We start from the raw sequence: 18,221 nt of genomic DNA, 5'->3' as shown, positions 1-18,221 counted from the left end.
TTTGGATATTTTTTGCGCAGGTGGGTCCTGGTGTGCGATTTGGACACAAAGTGTTTAACAGTGTTGTTTCTACTTTGTTTACCCTTGTATTTATACTTATATATTTTGTTCCTTATAAAGAAAGTGTATACTGTATATGATATTTGTTGTTGTTGACATCATTGTCATACTAGTATTTTCTATTTTCAACTTTTTTGTTGGCGTCTTTGTTAGATTATTTGATTGTTTGTTATAATGTTTTAGTCAGTTATGTTATATGTCTGGGATGTATATTTACAAAGTCCCAATGGTGGTCAAATACATCTTTTCTGTCTGGTTTGTATGAAAAAAAGAGGTTATTTGCCCACATATAGCAGTTATGGAAGACACAATTATGGAAGAAACATCAATATGACATTTACCATATTTTCATAAAGACACAAGTTAGATACTGTAACTCTTTATCGTTCCGAGTATATAAAATGAGGAGCACTTCAATCAAAATTATCAAAGATCTGCAATCAAGAGCGGAAAAAGCCAAAAAAAAACAAACAAAAAAAAACCAAACAAAAAAAACAACAACAAAAAAAACAAAACAAAGAAAACTTATACCTCTAATAAAAACAGTGTTCTCTTCAGATGAGTTATTTTGCTTATACATTTCAGTAATATGTTTTTTACCGATGTAGATCATAGTATCCACGCTTGACTAATTTGGCTGTTAACATAGGTGGCAATTAAATCAATACATGTTCATCCCTCCACAGCAACCGATATCCTTACTATCAAATATAACTATTAATGGGTAGATCACAACATAATAAAACAGCGGAATATTTTGACCTGAGCGTCACTGATGAGTCTAATGAAGACGAAAAGCGCGTCTGGCGTATTTAGTTATAGTCCTGGTACCTTTGATAACTATTTACACCACTGGGTCGATGCCACTGCTTGTGGACGTCTCGTTCCCCAGTAGTCAGCATTTCAGTGTTGACACGAATATCATTTGTATGTTCATCTTTTTTTAAATAAATTTACTGTTTGCAAAAGTATGTATTATTTGAAATACTAATATAAGGATTTTCTCATCCCAGGCATAGGTAACCTTAGACGTTTTGGTACAACGTTTTAGAACTTTGGGTTATCAATGCTCTTCATCTTTGTACTTGTTTGGCTTTCAAATAAATTTAGTCTGAGCGTCACAGTTTAGTCTAATGAAAACAAAACGCGCGTCTTGCGTATATAATTATAAGCCTGGTACCTTTGATAACTATCATAGGTTTAGATAATTATTGATGGCCGCACGCTAACATATAGTTTCTTATGTCCAGGTGGCGATTTGACTCATTCAACATTAAAAATCAAACCATATTCCCCTTTTTTGTTGAACTAAGTCCCAATATCATTTCTATGTACGCAGATGTTATAGCACACGGTAGCCTTTACCACTTTTGAATTAAGATCCGATATGCAGATCACATAGTATCATTTGTATGAATTATACAGAAAAAAATTGAAAAAGAAAACTAAATGATACAATTTTAAAACAAATTATGAGATGATAGCTATTATAAATTGCTTTCAAAATATTAAAAAGAAATATTAGGGTCATCGATGATGTTCTCCTGCTAAAACATAACAATGAAAAAAAAAGAGTACATGTAGAATCCTTTAACAATTGTTTCTAATTTGTCTCACGTAATACGCAAAGTTTAAAAGATATCTAAATCTGTCAAACATATTCATTGGTACTAATGAATATGTGTGCATTGAAATGAAAATTCTTTGTTTCTACGTGCTAGTTTTTTTCAGAGTACAAGGTCACTTATTTTGCTTGAGCACTTGAGAACTAAAAATTATCATTTGTAATTCTAAGAATACTTTTGAACCACCTTTAATAAACACTTAATAAAGTATTACAAGACGTACCCCATGAATCCATTTTATCGGGTAAGAAAAAGATAACCGACAAAAATATTTATTTAAAGACACCTATATCTAACTTTTTGGAAAAGTACTGTTTGCTTTATAAGGGCTCCTAGAATTTATCAGTATTCAGAAAATAGAACAGGAAATAATTCGGTCAGAAAAGTAAAACTTCAATACAGATACTAGGAATGATATTGCGTATCAGGACTGGAGTGCTGATTACTTGGTTGGTAACACCATCTGAACAAAACATCCACCTAAAATGATATCATCAAATTGGTTGTTAAACTAGAGGTTCCAAAGAGCCTTTGTCACTCAGCTTAAATTGTGCATCTTCAACAATGTCCATCATATCTAAAATAGAATTCATGACCCCATTTCTTTTTTATTGATCTTATATTTCCAATTTAAATTTTCAGTTTCTCTGTATCTTTTTTAGTTGTTGCTTCAAACACAAAAACCGGTAAATTTTACGGACGCAATCATGGGTTGGTTGACCGTTACGGAATATCCGTTTCACAGATGATATCGGATATGTTTCTTATGTCATAAATACAATCCCGTTCATTTCTGATAAATGTGACCAACCGAATTAGACTATTCAACGGGTTTGTAATAACATGAGCAACATTACGGGTGCGACATGTGGAGCAGGATTTACTTATCCGTCCGGAGCACATGAGATCACCCTCATTTTTTGGTTTGGGTTTGATTTGATTACGTTTTAGTTTTCTATTTTGTGTCTTGTGTACTATTTTTTTAGCCATGGATTTTCTTCTATCTTAATTATTGGAATGTCTATACATATATCAATAGAAGTTTGACATCATCATCATTTATGTCTGACCTTCGACATTACCAGAGTTTTCGAGAAAAAATATTAAGTCGAACTTTTCATCTTTGTCATTTCTTGACTAAGAGGCAAGAATACTTTAGATATTTCAAATCACGTACATTTTGCTTATACAAAAAAAGACCCACTTATCCTGGGGGAATCACGGAAACTCAAAACGTAATGAAATCAGCAGCGGAGCCAGCAAATTAAAGTGTTTCACTCATTAATTAGTCACTTATGAGGAAACGAACGCAACTCATATTCACATATCATACTAATGTGAAGATTCAAAAACGCAAAAAAATGCTATTTGTGAGGTGAGCCAGAGAAACATGGTACCACCAACTTTAATGATGACCGCAAAACTGGTGTAGTGTCGAACTCAATAGTTCTTTCAAGCAATACTAGTAGATCACATAAAGCCGACCTAGTTGTAAGAGTATCCACTAGTGGAAGTGCACATTGGAATACGTTTTGACAGTTATGACAATGTTATGATTATCAATCACGATTTTTAAGTAGATCTTTAAAACTCTAAAAATCTTTTACTACCGTACGCGTTGGTTGAAAATAACAGTTCGCAATTATTTTGAAGACCATATTTAATTGAAGAATGAATGATAATTTTAAATTAATAACATTCCCACACATAATCAGGTTGTCAGACGAAGCACAGCTGGCAGACTCAGATGTGATAATCGCATTTGATAATCTATCAATATCCCGTGTTGTGGAAAATCAAGAGCCCTACATAATGTGATATAACCTCGTATCGACCTCATACAAATGCTATAATTGTATACATGTACTAAAATCTCGTTCAAAATTTCATCATTAGGAACTTCAGTATTGTATTACTGATAATTTCAAAACATTTCAGCGAAACAAAAAATAGATTTATTAATCTATTTTTTTCTCTCGCTGAAATGTTTTGAAATTATTAAGGAACTAAGGTCTAAATACTTTCGGCAATTTTTACCTGATATTGGTTTTGATATTCCTTATATGTCCCTTTTGGTCATATAGTGTTTCGATTTTTATGCAAATATACATTATTTGTATAAACCATTTGTCTAGGACGTTACTGATAACTGCCAAACCAGACAAAGCAACGTCGTACGCACGTAATTCATAAAGAGTTATTTTTTTGATTTGATGGTATGACAGTATAAAAAAAAGATGATACAATTTGGTCATAATTTGTCAAACAGTAGTTGAATTATGAAATGTTCAGAATATAAAAAAGTGTTAGGACACCGAGCTACAGACGGGAAATAAAACCATTACACATTTTATACAAAGAAAAAGCATCAAAATGTAAATAGCAGGAAAACTAAATCGTAGAATATAGAATAAAATCATGAGAAGATAGCTCCTCTTTCAGAATATAAAACAAAACATTGGGTCGACATGCTTTTTTTTTTTACCTGTTATGACACGAAATAGAAAGAAAATCATGTTAAATTCATTATAAATTGTTCTATTTCTAAGTTATCTCCCTTTAGTACTCGGAGTTAAAAAAATCGATAACAAGCAGAACTATTTTTCTTTTGTGAAGATATGACCAATAAAAACTTATAATCACACATATTTGTTCATTCAAATCAATACTTTATTATAAAATTTCAATCATTTTCTGAATCTTCAGGCTTATTCACAAATTTGTACCTGTTGTGTTTTGCTAGATTACAATCCCAATGACGGAATACGCACATACCACCTTTAATGAATTAACTGTATGTTTTGTTATACAATTGAAATTATGAGCTAAATTAATGATAAAAACAACCATCAAACTAAGCATAAACCCTGGTGGTAAGGTAAAAGTCAAATAGATCATGTATAAACTGATTTAAATTCTAATAGTTTTGAGTACATATATGTAACACTCAGAAACGTGTCCTTCCCCCAAACGTGTCCGATACTCCCAAACGTGGTATTATGCAAACGCCCTAAACGTGTCCATTTTTTCAATAACACCCAAACGTGCCCAATCCTTCAAACGTACTCAATTCCCCAAACTTGTCCTATAATATAAAGGGAAATAAAAGATTGTTATACTGATATTCCGTAAAAATAAAACCGTCTTTTTCCGCTCCAAAAAAATATAATTTAATTCCTAGTTACGATTAGTGTAAATTCCTTATAACCGTAAAGCGTAAATTCTTATAACTGTACACATTTAGGCCTAATCCCAAATTCCCGGAATGATTAAGGTACAATCCAAGAGTTCCGGCAAATATTCGTCCGCATGTCATAATATAACTTATCCAAAGTATGTTTTTGTCCTGTCCATGCATGGAATATTTGCCACTGGACGTAATGTCTCTTGTTTGCGTGTATTTAAGTGATGCTCGAAACCAAAAGTTCATAATGTGAAACCTAACTACCAGTTTATAATTTTAAGAGTTTTTTTTTTTATTTTTTTAGAGAATCAAATAGTTTCTTAGTGAAGTTATAAAATTTCGGTCTTTACTGGCTCTTAAGATTTTTAAGTTTAACTAATGTTAATCCCGAATAATCGTAAACAAATTTAGGCCCAATCCTAAATCCCCGGTATGATAATAAAATATCAGAACTGTTGAAAAAAAAGGAAGTCAATCCTTTTAAAAGCCCGCCGTGCAGCATTCGCGGATTACAGCTGATTTCCTAATGCTTGCAAAGTAAAACGTTGTTAGGCTTGCTTGCATTGTTTGTATAATTGATAATACAAGCTTTGTAAATAAGATTGGAATCTTTAAACAATATATATTGTTCAACCTGAATATATTGTATTTGAATTTAATTGGGTGTTATCCTATGGATTGTACAATATAAAAACCAAGCAAGCAAGCTAACCAAAGTTTTGTTCTACATGCATTAGGAAATTAGCTGTAATATAAAAGGCATCATTGGAGTTTATTAGTACAGAATAATTACATAGTAAACGATTTATTCAACTGAACTAGAATTGTTTGTACATGTATGTGCGCTCTAAACGAGCATAATACTTGCAACTGGAATGTCAATAAGCAATTTCAGTCAAAAGCTGATTTAGATGTTACAGGTTAAATTTGCAATAACAACCGGCATTGAACCAACTAAAACTAATAAATGACCACTTCATCAACTGTGCCCCCATTATAGAATTGCCGTAAACGTTATTGATGTTATTCATGTATTAGCGCTAAAAGACGTGAGACGTCCTGGCGTTTAATAGTGGACACGTTTTGGCGAATAACAATTATTGGACACGTTTGGGGGTTATAAAATTGGACACGTTTGGGGAATATTGGATATTACGTACACGTTTCGGGAGAATAGACACGTTTGGGGGAATCGGACACGTTTGGGGGACAGGACACGTTTGGGAGTGTTACATATAGTGTCCTATTATCGTTTTAGATAGTTCTACGATGATCATGCATAGGAAACCCTTATTTGGCAACCAGGGATTAATAATGAAGTTACATTAAAAAAAAACAAGCTTATTCAGACTCGTTACAATGCCTATCGTTCTCTGATAACAGGTAATATTTATGGGAGATGACTGTTGTTGATCGACATATACGTTAAACCGTTTTTTCGTTGTTGCAAAAACAAATGTTATTTAATTTTAATGCAAAAATCTGCAAATGAAACATAATAACCTAGGATCGAACAATTTAATAAGTATTTACACGGCGGTCATAAAGAACAAGGAAGCTATCATTTGCGTATGCACTTTATAAAATAGGTACCTTAAAAATAGAACACAAACTACAGTTTGTTTTTCGGTGAATCATGTTAAATCGCCTAGAGTAAATACCCTTATCTGTATTTTGAAAGAAAACCAAATATGAAATAATTCTACTAGGTCAGGGTAATCAGATTAAAAAAAATATGTTTACATGGAAACCTTATCTAACTTCAAGAAGACATACAGTGATATATGAGAAATAATTTGTCAAACTGGAGTTTGAATTGTGAAATTATCAGAATATGATAAAAGTTTTAGAAAACCGAGCTTGTTTGGAAGCTACAGATGGTGAAACAATTACACATTTTATTCATAGAAAAAGCATAAAAATGCAAATAAATAGAATTTAAATATTAAATCTTTAGAAAATAGCTCTTTTTTCAGAATATGAAAACAAAATATGGAGTCAACGTGCATTTTCTCTTGCTATGACATGAAATAGAAAAAAAAATCAAGTTCATTCCTTTATGAATTGTTCTATTTATCAGTTATCTTACCTTAGTACGCGAAATTGAAAAATTGAAATCATGCAGAATTTTTCTTCTTCATGTGAATATATGACCATTTATAATTTATAATCACACATATTTGTTCATTCAAATAAAAACTTTATTATCAGTTTCAATCATTTTCTGAATCTGCTGGCTTAATCACAAATTTGTACCTGTTGTGTTCTGCTAAATTACATCCCCAATGACAGAATATACACATACCACTTAAATAGATTATCTGTATGTTTTGTTAAACAATTTAATATGCAAGTACAGTTTAAATTTTGAACTGGATTGATGATAAATACAACCATCAAACTAAGATTAAACTCATGTGGTCTAGTAAAAGTAAAATGGATCAAATATAACGTGATTTCATTTCTACAACGAGAGTTTGTAATTATTCAAGTCTTGTCCTAATTAACGCTTCAGATATTTCTATGATAACCATACATGGGAAGCCATCATTTAGCAAAAAAGGATTAAATATGAGTTTATTGAAAAAGAGCCAGAATGAAGTCTATTCAGACTCGTTACAATGCATATCATTCTCTGATAACAGATCTTATTCAAGTTATTTCCCGCATGTAGTTTAAACATATTTCTTTATAGTGGATTGGGAAACAAGTTATTGCAACTTGTATTTATTCCTTTCCACTTTTGCTGGTGAGAGTGCTGTCTTGTAGCGGTATTAGCCTGCTCCCTTTCAAAATCCACAAGATTGTCTTTTGCGTACAAGAGATATGACTCTCTCTCTAAACACAGGTCAGCCATTTATCGTCCCCTTCCGACGGACTTTGTTTTAGAATTCCGATGCCCTAACCATTACAACACAGCTATATATATATATTTATCTCCCGCATATATGTTCCACGACAATGTCATCATTTACAGAAAAAAATCTCCAAAATGAAACAGACGGACCTAGAATTAAACAAAATAACAAGTTTTTACATAGTGGTCATAGAGTACAAGGAATCTACTATATTTGCGTATGCACTTTATGAATAAAGTACTTCACATCAAGTTCCGAGAATCAAATTTAATCACCTAGAGTAAATACCCTTATCTTTGTTTGAAAAGAAAAACCCACATATGAATTAAGTCTATTAGGTCAGGGTCATAAAATTAAAAAAAAATTGTTTACATGACAACCTTATCTTACTTCAAGAAGACATATGAAACATATAAAAGCGCAAGAAATGTATCAGTCACCATAAGGTAGGCGCAGGTAGAAGATGTAAGATACAAATAAATCAGGAAATCGTCAAGGTAGGGATGAATATATTACTTAACTTTATAATATATAGCTAAGAGTGTTTAAAATGTGTTTTCACACAACACGTGCTCCTTAAATAATATACCTAAATTAAGTATATTTGAGATCAGCAATTTGTATTAAGTCAAAAACAAATAACGTTTGAAGGCATTAAAATGAAAAACATAACGAGGCAAAATCTGAAAAAAGTTAACTTTGCACTCTATTTTTTTTTTTAAATTACGGAAAAATGATGATACGAATTTCTGTTTACAAAAACATTGACTTCTTCTCGTGAGGTTTTCATCCGCGGACGATAGTCAATTCACATCGGTACCGCAAAAGTGGTAGTACATATAAAGTATTTGGGAATCTCGTATAAAAAAATCTTCATCAGGTACCATTGACCAGCAGTTTGTGATGACAATTTTTGACAGTTTTTAATTGTTTTATCAAAAGTTTTGGTACTAAAACATATCACATAAATTTCTCCTGGTCTCTACAATGGCGAATAACTGACAAAAGGACATAAACACTCATTATTGTGTTCACGCATAAATGTCACTGAACTTGCCATGGCTATTGCAAAGAAATAGAATTTGTGCTGCATTTTGGATCTTTTTCTTCTGATTGACACAGATGGACGAAATAAAACGAGGATCTGACAATCGTTGCGACTTGCCATCCCATCGTCTCTTTCTAATTTGTAGGCATTAGAGTACTTTCTCTCCAACCGTTAAGAATTTACAAATATACATTAATACGTTGCGTGCGTGCATGTTTTCATTATAAGGTCTGCATCAACAGTGGAAGATTCCTGTCGTCACGAATGTTGTGACATTTTTAATAAATAAAGAATTGCCTGGCAGATAGCCTTAACCTCGTTGACGCTTAGAGTTGTATGTAAGCTCAGTTTTTGTTTTTAATTTGATTTTTACATTTTAAATGAATTTTTCAAGATTTTTTCTTCGATAAACTATTGTTGCCTCTAATATTTACCCTCATGGGTCCTATATTACTTTATTGATTTATGCATGCATGTATCAATCAAACCATCGATTTATCATTTTCAGTGCGTCGTCCGTAAGGCCAGCAAACCATATTTGGAAATGTGTTTCTAATCAGATATCATTACAATTGACATACATCTTATTATCAAACCATTCATCTCTCAAATTAATATCTATTCACATGACTTTATTTGTTCTCCTTCGCGCCTGTTTGTTTTGTAGTCTCGTGCTAACATTGTCCGAAGCCCGCTAACCACAAATATACTTTTATTTTCAGCTTGCTACCGTTTGCAGAATGGTATCGACTACAAGGTTTTTAGTCATTCTTCTGGCAGTCAATTACTGTCTAGGTAAGATGTATAAAAGTTGAGAAAACACAAAAAATACTTGTTAAAAAACTAACGAGGACACGCTATGATGTGCTTTATGTTTGACCTTTCCAGTTTTAGGGATGCACACTATAATGTAGTTTTATGCATCAGAAACACAAACATATGCATTGCATGGAGGATCAAGTATTTTAATTCATATCTTCTTATTTGAACTATTTGATACACACGTACACGCTCCAATATCCAGTTATGCTTCGATTCTACTTTAAAATATTTGTCAGTTTCTTTACTTTAATTTTATAGAACATTGTATGCATTGGTCGTCTGTGCCACTAAAATAGGATCACGTTTTCTGGTTTTGATTTTGTAGTATTTTTATTGATCACCACTGAAATTATTATGTTTGTCGGAATGCAAATCCAGTGTATCATCAAGTTACTGCTATATTTATATTACGCTTATGTTGAAAATATTCTTGCAGCTGAAGACAAATTTCAAAGTAACGAAGTCAGATCAAGACATAAAAAATTACAAATAAATCACACACAACTTTCAGATGTCGATGGAAATGGTGAGTACCTCAAAAATTAAATATTTTAATGCATATGATACAAATATCATAAATTAATCTATATTATTGCATTTTGTCATGGATATATGTCCAAGTTATTTTAGCTGAGAAGCTAGCACTCTCCTTGAACTACGAAAGATGGTGTCCTCTCTCCAAATATTTCTATGTTATATTTCTATACCGTTTATCGTCTTTTAAGTGTTCGAGTTTATAAACGTTTAATTATTCCTTTAAAATCTTTCGACTCTCTATATAAAACCCATACTAATTATGATATAACTGTCAACTTAGGCAATATCCTTCATCATAAATTAGTTCAATCGAAAATACCTCCTTATTTCAAAGATCAGTCTGTACCAATCATTTCTTATACCTATACCAAACCTATTGCAGCTAAAATTTTCAGTTACAAGCAGGTTTTGCAGGATCTCAATATTGACGATTTCAAGTCTACACCTCCTGATTGCACTTGTGCTAGTTCCCAATTCACATATAATCCGGATGGCCATGTTATTACTAGTGACCTCAACATTGTTAATAACACTTCCCTACGAAATGTGTTATCAAAATGTCCGAAATATCGTGAGCCTAAATCCATTAATTTGAAATACAACTTTAAAATTTTGATGAATTCAGTCGAGGATTTTGCCAGGCAATGGGCAAAGCGCGAGAAGGAAGACGTAGATACAAATCAGAATTAAGAGACTGAATGGGTTTATCAATGCCCATGCTACGTCAATCTTTAAGGTAGATCATAGGTATATGTTTCCCCGAGATAGAATTTTCTTATACTTTGCCAACATGAAGATTTTACTATGCTCTTTTCAAAAATATAATGAAAAAGGATGGGTCACCGTGCTATTTTTAAAGCTATGAGTCGTTGAAAAATGCCTTAATTTGCTTAGAATGATCATGAAAGTCAAATTTTTGTGCATAAAAAAAATCTATGATATAGAATTTTTAGATAAATTGTGAGAAGATAGGTTTTATTATATGTTTTAAGAAAAGAAAAAGAAAAATGTTGTCACCGAACTTATTTTCTTGCTAAAAGTAAAAATTAAAAATTTCCCTATCAGTCTAGTATAAAATTGTTACTAAAAGAGCTATCTCCCCTTAAATGGCTTAGTTGAAAACAAATGATTCTAAAACACAAATGTTTGATATTTGTTTAAATATTTTGATTAATGCAATACATCAGCAAGTTTTTTCATATAAATAAACAGTCTTATCAATAAAATTGCACATCTGTCTACAAATTTGCAGATTTGGGCAAATAACTAGACTGATTGTGTACTGCAATAGTACAATCCAAGATGGTGGTATAACATGAATCTACCTTAAAGACCCATATGTTGCAAACACTTATCCTAACTCCATGAAAAATATGTTGTTGTCTCCGCGGATAAAGCTCCAAACAACATCGTTTTTTTGTGTAAAACTCATTACATTAACTGCTTGATAAACGAATCAGGTATTGACAATTCACTTGGAAACTCAACACATACCATCACGACACTTACCAAAGAGGAAATCCTGAATAACCATAAATTTATGTTCCTTTGGAATTTCAACCAAAGATGAAGAACTGGATCTTTCATCACTGTATTGGGTACCTAAACTACATAATATTCCTTACAAACAACGGTATATTGCTGGGTCTTTTAAGTGTTCCTCGAAACCTCTTTCTAAATTATTTAAAACATCTATTCTATCAGCAGTAAAAGACGAGCTTCAAAGTAATTGTGAAACTGACTATTCTAGAGTTGGCGTGAATCAGATGTGGATACTTAAAAATTCCAAAGATCTTTTAGAGAACATACAATCTAACCCTCTTTCATCTTGTAATAGTATTAAAATATTTGACTTTTCTACACTTTACACACAAGTATTTCACATTCCAAACTAAAAGATACATTGAATGAGTTGGTATTGCTTTGTTTCATAAAAATTAATGGCCAACGTAGATACAAGTATCTTGTCTTAGGGAGGGATACATTCTTCTTTGTAAAGGATCACTCTGATGCAAACAAAAAGTTTTCTGAAACTGACATTATCAAGATGATTGATTTCTTGATTGACAACATATTTGTTACGTTCGGAGAACGTGTTTTTCAACAGACTGTCGGCATTCCAATGGGAACAAATGGTGTCCCTCTTTTTGTCGACTTGTTTCTTTATTTTTATGAGGATGACTTCATACAGGAACTTCTTAGGAAGACAGATAAGAAGTAAGCAATATCCTTTAACTCTACTTTCCGCTATATAGATGATGTTCTTCCACTAAATAATTCAAAATTTGGTGACTATGTTGAACGCATATATCCCATCAAACTGGCGATAAAGGATACTACAGATACAGTTAAGTCGGCCTCATATCTTGACTTACATCTAGAAATTGACAATGAGGGTCGGTTGAAAACAAAATTTTACGACAAAAGAGATGATTTTAGCTTTCCAATTGTGAACTTTTCATTTTTAAGTAGTAACATTCTAGCAGCACCTGCATACGGGGTATATATTTTCCAATTGATACAATATTCCCGTGCTTACATTTCCTATCATGAATTTCTTGTTATAAGCTTGCTACTCACAAGGAATCTATTAAACCAAGAGTTCCAAATGGTGGAGTTAAAATCATCCCTTCGTAAATTTTACGGACGCCATCACGAGTTGGTTGACCGTTATGGAATAATCGTTTCACAAATGATATCGGATATGTTCTTTACGTCGTAACTACAATACCTTTCCCTTTCATGAATATGACCTACCGAATTAGACTATTTATCGGATTTGTTATCACTTAAGCAACACGACGGGTGCCACATGTGGAGCAGGATCTGCTTACCCTTCCGGAGCACCTGAGATCACCCCTAGTTTTTGGTTGGATTCGTGTTGCTAATTCTTTAGTTTTCTATGTTGTGTCATGTGTACTATTGTTTGTCTGTTTGTCTTTATCGTGTTTTGTTTTTTTTTAGCCCTGAAGTTTATTTTCGATTAATGAGTTTGACTGTCCCTCTGGTATCTTTCGAATTCGTCCCTCTTTTTCAATATGTAAAGATGAAAAAACAGAATAATTTTTTAAATACATTTGCATCATCTTATAGGGTATGCATATATATACTTTACAATGTATATTTAATTATATATCATGTACTTTGTTACGAAGATATATATACTGACGAGGAAAGGTAACACTCGGCTACCGAAGACGTTATTAATTGTTGACCCTATATTGGTCGAGGGGTCTAGTGCATCGAGCATAGTTTTGATCATGTTGATGCCACGATATCTCAGTGGCATGAGTCCTAGTGCGAATCCCGGCCAGGGAAGAACAAAAAGTTGCTTCCGTAAATTTACAGATCTAACATTGATGTGGTGATATTAAGACGAATTATACATACAGAATGTGTTTTCAACCTTGTATCACCATCAGTGGTGACACAATGGATAACATTTATCGTAGAGTTGTTACTGGTTTAGACGTACTTATCGACTATTTTGTAATTTTTAAGATTGTTTATTTATTCTTTTACACTCGATTCCTTTTGTCCTTTTTTGTACAAACTAATAATGACCTGTGTGGAATCAAAAATATATTTTTTTTAATCTAAATTAAAACGAATAACAAAACAATTTACCGATCGTGCCCTGTTCCATATTGGATTCGCACAGTGGGTGGTTGGTACATGCATATAAGAATGCTGACCCTGTGAATGCGCCCGGTCACGGTCTTTTTGGGGTTCATAAACATTTAACCATTGTCAGTCATTTTAACCATTCTTCTTTTTTAGTGATGTGAAGTTCATTTTACGACTTCAAAAATGCGAAGTAGATAATATACTGAAAGTAAAATAACTAACATTATTCAAAAAAATTTTTACATCGAAGAATTATTTGATGATACTAGAAATTAACAATAAGTTTATGACTTCAATTTGACTCAGAAGGTTGAATGATACAAAACTATTGTAACCATAAATTTTTAATCATTAAACTATGAAATTAAATATGCTTTTGAAAATTGACAAAAATATCGCAAACTTCAACTTAACTTTAGGTTTGTGACGAAAGTGTTTTAAAGAGTCCCAATGACCTTACACCATTTCAATCAATATTATGCACAACAGATACTCCCTGTTCTTTGAATAGTCTGTTATTTTTAACAAATCTGTTAGCCAGCGAAAACAAGACAGCGCTTGGACCTTTTGGATTATAGCTCTTCACCTTTTATATAAGCTTTGGATTTCAAATATTTTGGCCTCGAGCATCACTGAAGAGACATGTATTGTCGAAATGCGCATCTGGTGCAGGAAAATTGGTACTGTTAATGTTATTTCTTATATCCTTCAGCAAAAATAGAACAAAAAGCTTAATTTGATAGTTTTTTTTGTCTGTCAGTTATCTCATATAAAAAAGAAGATGTGGTATGATTGCCAATGAGACAACTGTCCACAAGAGACCAAAATGACACAGACATTAACAACTATAGGTCACCGTACGGCCTTCAACAATGAGCAAAGCCCATACCGCATAGTCACTCAGTTTTGTTTAGAAAAAAAGTAAAATCACAAAAATACTAAACTCAGAGGAAAATTAGATCACCGCTTTAGCCTATCTGTATCATTTGTAAAAAATTGTTTAAATTATAACTAGGACGTCATCAGTAAATTCACAGGTTCAATATGCTAAAGGAATGCTTGTTATGAATATCATTTATTATTTAGGCACCGAACTTCTCCATCGTCAGAAACGAGGCTGGGGAGCAGTTATTTGTAAGTAAGAAATATGTCAAACTATGCATTTCAACAATAGTCAATTAATGATATAAACATATACCAATAATTGCGTTTAAAGAGGTTTTAAGAATTTATCTTCACCCGGATCACTCAAAGCCAAATACAAAAACGAAAAGCCGTCGGTGTATAATAACCGAAACACTTCAGCTATATGACAAAAAGATCTAATGATACAAAAGCCAGATCCATATAAGGTCATCTTCGTCGAAGGGAGTTGGAACCTTTTGTTTATCAATAACCTGTAAAATTATTAACGGACAATCGCAGAAATGTATGCGTAAAACCACGATAGAACCGAATCACTGATAGCTGTTGATATATGTGGATACAACTAGTTCGGTGGACTTTGTTATTAACTTAACCTTCCAAACGTTTTGATTTGATAACATCTGATGAGTCTAATGTGGAGCAAACCATTACCGGTATTTTAAATGCAAAAATGACTTATCTTTGTTTTTTCTGCTTTATAGTAATAAAACTATGTCCTCTAGATTTAAAAAAAAACGACCCTTTTTGCAGTTACTGGTGTTTCCATGCTAGTAAAGGCAACAAGCCTTGGATTGACTCTCGGAAGTGCACTTTCAGGTTTGTAAATTTATATATGTAGCCGATAAATATGGTTTATGTTACAAGGAACATTGTTCTAGTATTTTTTGTTTACCCTCTCGACAAATCTGGTCTCGATCCGTTCGGAGTTCATGCAGTTTCACCATGTAGTTCATCTCACTTTATATATTCTTAAATATGGAATGAGATTTTTACATCAGTAAACTACTGTATGCTCTACTTTTTATGGTATATAGAGAGCAATTATAATATTTGCAAGAAGGCTGTCTTCCATATTGGAACAGGATTTGTTTATCCTTTAATAGGACCCAAGATAACGATCGGATTTCTTCGGGGTACGTGTCGCTCAGTATTCAGTTTTGCAGAACTTTGTTTTACTTTAAGTGGTTTTCAATAATTTTGCCTTGCTCTTTGCGGATTCTTTTCGTTCTTAAAGACTTAATTTTCCTTTGATATCATTTCCGTCTTTTTGCATTTTTTTTTGCATTAAGTATAGAGTTAAATGTGCAATGAACACATCATGATCTCAATCTGTTCCTTTTTAATTGTGTTATCGTGATAGAATATTTCATTGGGTTTCTCTTTTTGTAGGGGGTTGCATGTATTATCCAAGTATTTGCTCAAACAAAAAAGAAATTGAGCGCCTTGACGGGGAAATAAAAACCATGACTAGAAAATATGAAGAAGAATATTTGCACAGTAAAGAAAGATACTACAATCTTAAAACAGCTACTACGAATAATGCATATATAGAGTACTATATAAATCAAACACTACATGCAGTAGAGACCTTACAAGATATCGAAAGTGATCTTACACTACTTCTGCAAATTAAATTACCAAAATTGTCACAAATGGCCTCTGCCACAGCAAATGAAACATGCGAACAATATCTTGGACATGCTGTTGGTACTCTTTCTGACCTTAAGAAAATGCTACTAGAATATAGAAATATGGCTATTATAGGTATAGTTGTTCAGTTTGTCATTGAAGCAACTGTGAATAAATTTTTAAATGCAATTCAAAACGCATATACACAAGTCCTAAGTAACGAAGATATCTTAGCCAGTACGTCTGCAGAATTTTGGGAACGTATGGAAGGGTCAGAAACAAAATCAACAAAATTCGGAATAGTTAAGAAGTTAAAATTAGCTCCAAAAGTTGTAAAACAAATGGTCAAAAATGTCGGCCAAAAGCTCCGCAATTTTGGAAGTGATATCAAAAAGTGGACAGCTATCAAAACCTGGAAAGGATTTGAAGGGAAGCTTAAAAACACCTTTAAATCACCATTACAAAAGTTACAAAAAGCAAAACAGTTTTTCTCTCCTTCAAAGAACAAGTATTTTGTGAAGAACTACAGACTCGGTTGGTCGCAGAAAATAATGATGACCATCGGCATTTTAGCTGATGCCATTTCGACAGGTGTCCAAGTTAAACAATGGCATGACGTTTCAGAAAAGATGGACAAAGCGCGCCAAGACTATCAACAATATCATGACAACTTGTCAAATGAACTTCAAGCTATTGCGAACGAAAAATTAAAAATGGAAGGTATATGGACAGATGTTGTTCATACTTTTCAACATTTAAGTATACCATTTAAACAACTGATTGAGAACTCCACAAATTTCAGCAACTTTTCCGATGTAATTGGACTTCCAAGATTACCAGTGGACACGTCAGGTCCCTTGTTTTCAATTAATTTTAACTCACTAACACGAGAAACTATAAGATCCAAACAACTAATTGTCATACAATTTCTGAAAAAGGTTCACAACAACATGACAGAAATGCATGACAAACTGTTAGCGCGAACAATCCTGTACAACAATACATTAAGTAAGTCAATAGTAGAGGAAACAGTGGGAGATATGCAGTCGGAAATAAAGAGCATTTTAAAATTTAGCCCATCAGAGACGATGCGAAAATTTGGTGATGTTCTTACACTTTCTGATATGGTTTGTACCGTCTCTATATTAAGGTATGATTTAGAAGAGTATGATTATTTCCCAATAGCAGCGTTCCGGCCTCAATGTGATGTCAATACAACCACATTTGAACATTGGAAGCAACAAGCTTATACCAAGAGAAAGTCCAAACTCATGCGAAACGTTATCAACCAATATGTTAATGATAACAAAACGGAATCACTTTCAATGCTACTAGATTTTGTACACAATGCCTACTCAGGTGTCGCTGACAAGCATATCGCATCATTTGGGAAATCGATCACTGCAAGAAATGTTATCTGTGGTATAGCAAACACGTTTACCAACTTTTCCATTTACGACTTCATCAATTTAAATTCATTACGACCCGATTGTACAACGGTCAGCACCGTACAATTTAATAAAATCCTGGAAGACGCCAAAAAACTGAGATCCGTAACTGTGGCTGTTAAAAGTGCTCTGGATGGATGCCGTCAGTATAATTTTTGTCCATGCCTCTCAACAGTTGCAACCACAAACCATGTTCCTGAAAAGGACATTGTGTTTGCCCTGCACCATATTGACCCCTCATGGCAGCCAAATACAGCTGCACAGTTTTGCGGAGGTTCAGGATGTGGATGTTCCCACCTTTGAGTTAAGGATCATAAAACATAATGATATAAAATATTAGTACAATGTATTTGATAAAATTCAGACTATATATCATTCAACACTTTAACTTTTGAAAATAAATTGTCTCAAAGTTTGTATATATTCAGATGTATGAAAAAAAGTAGATTTTCTGAA

Source organism: Mytilus edulis, chromosome 9, assembly GCF_963676685.1.
Source record: "Mytilus edulis chromosome 9, xbMytEdul2.2, whole genome shotgun sequence".
Taxonomy (NCBI): Eukaryota; Metazoa; Mollusca; class Bivalvia; order Mytilida; family Mytilidae; genus Mytilus; species Mytilus edulis.
Note: the sequence above shows the minus strand (reverse complement) of the source record.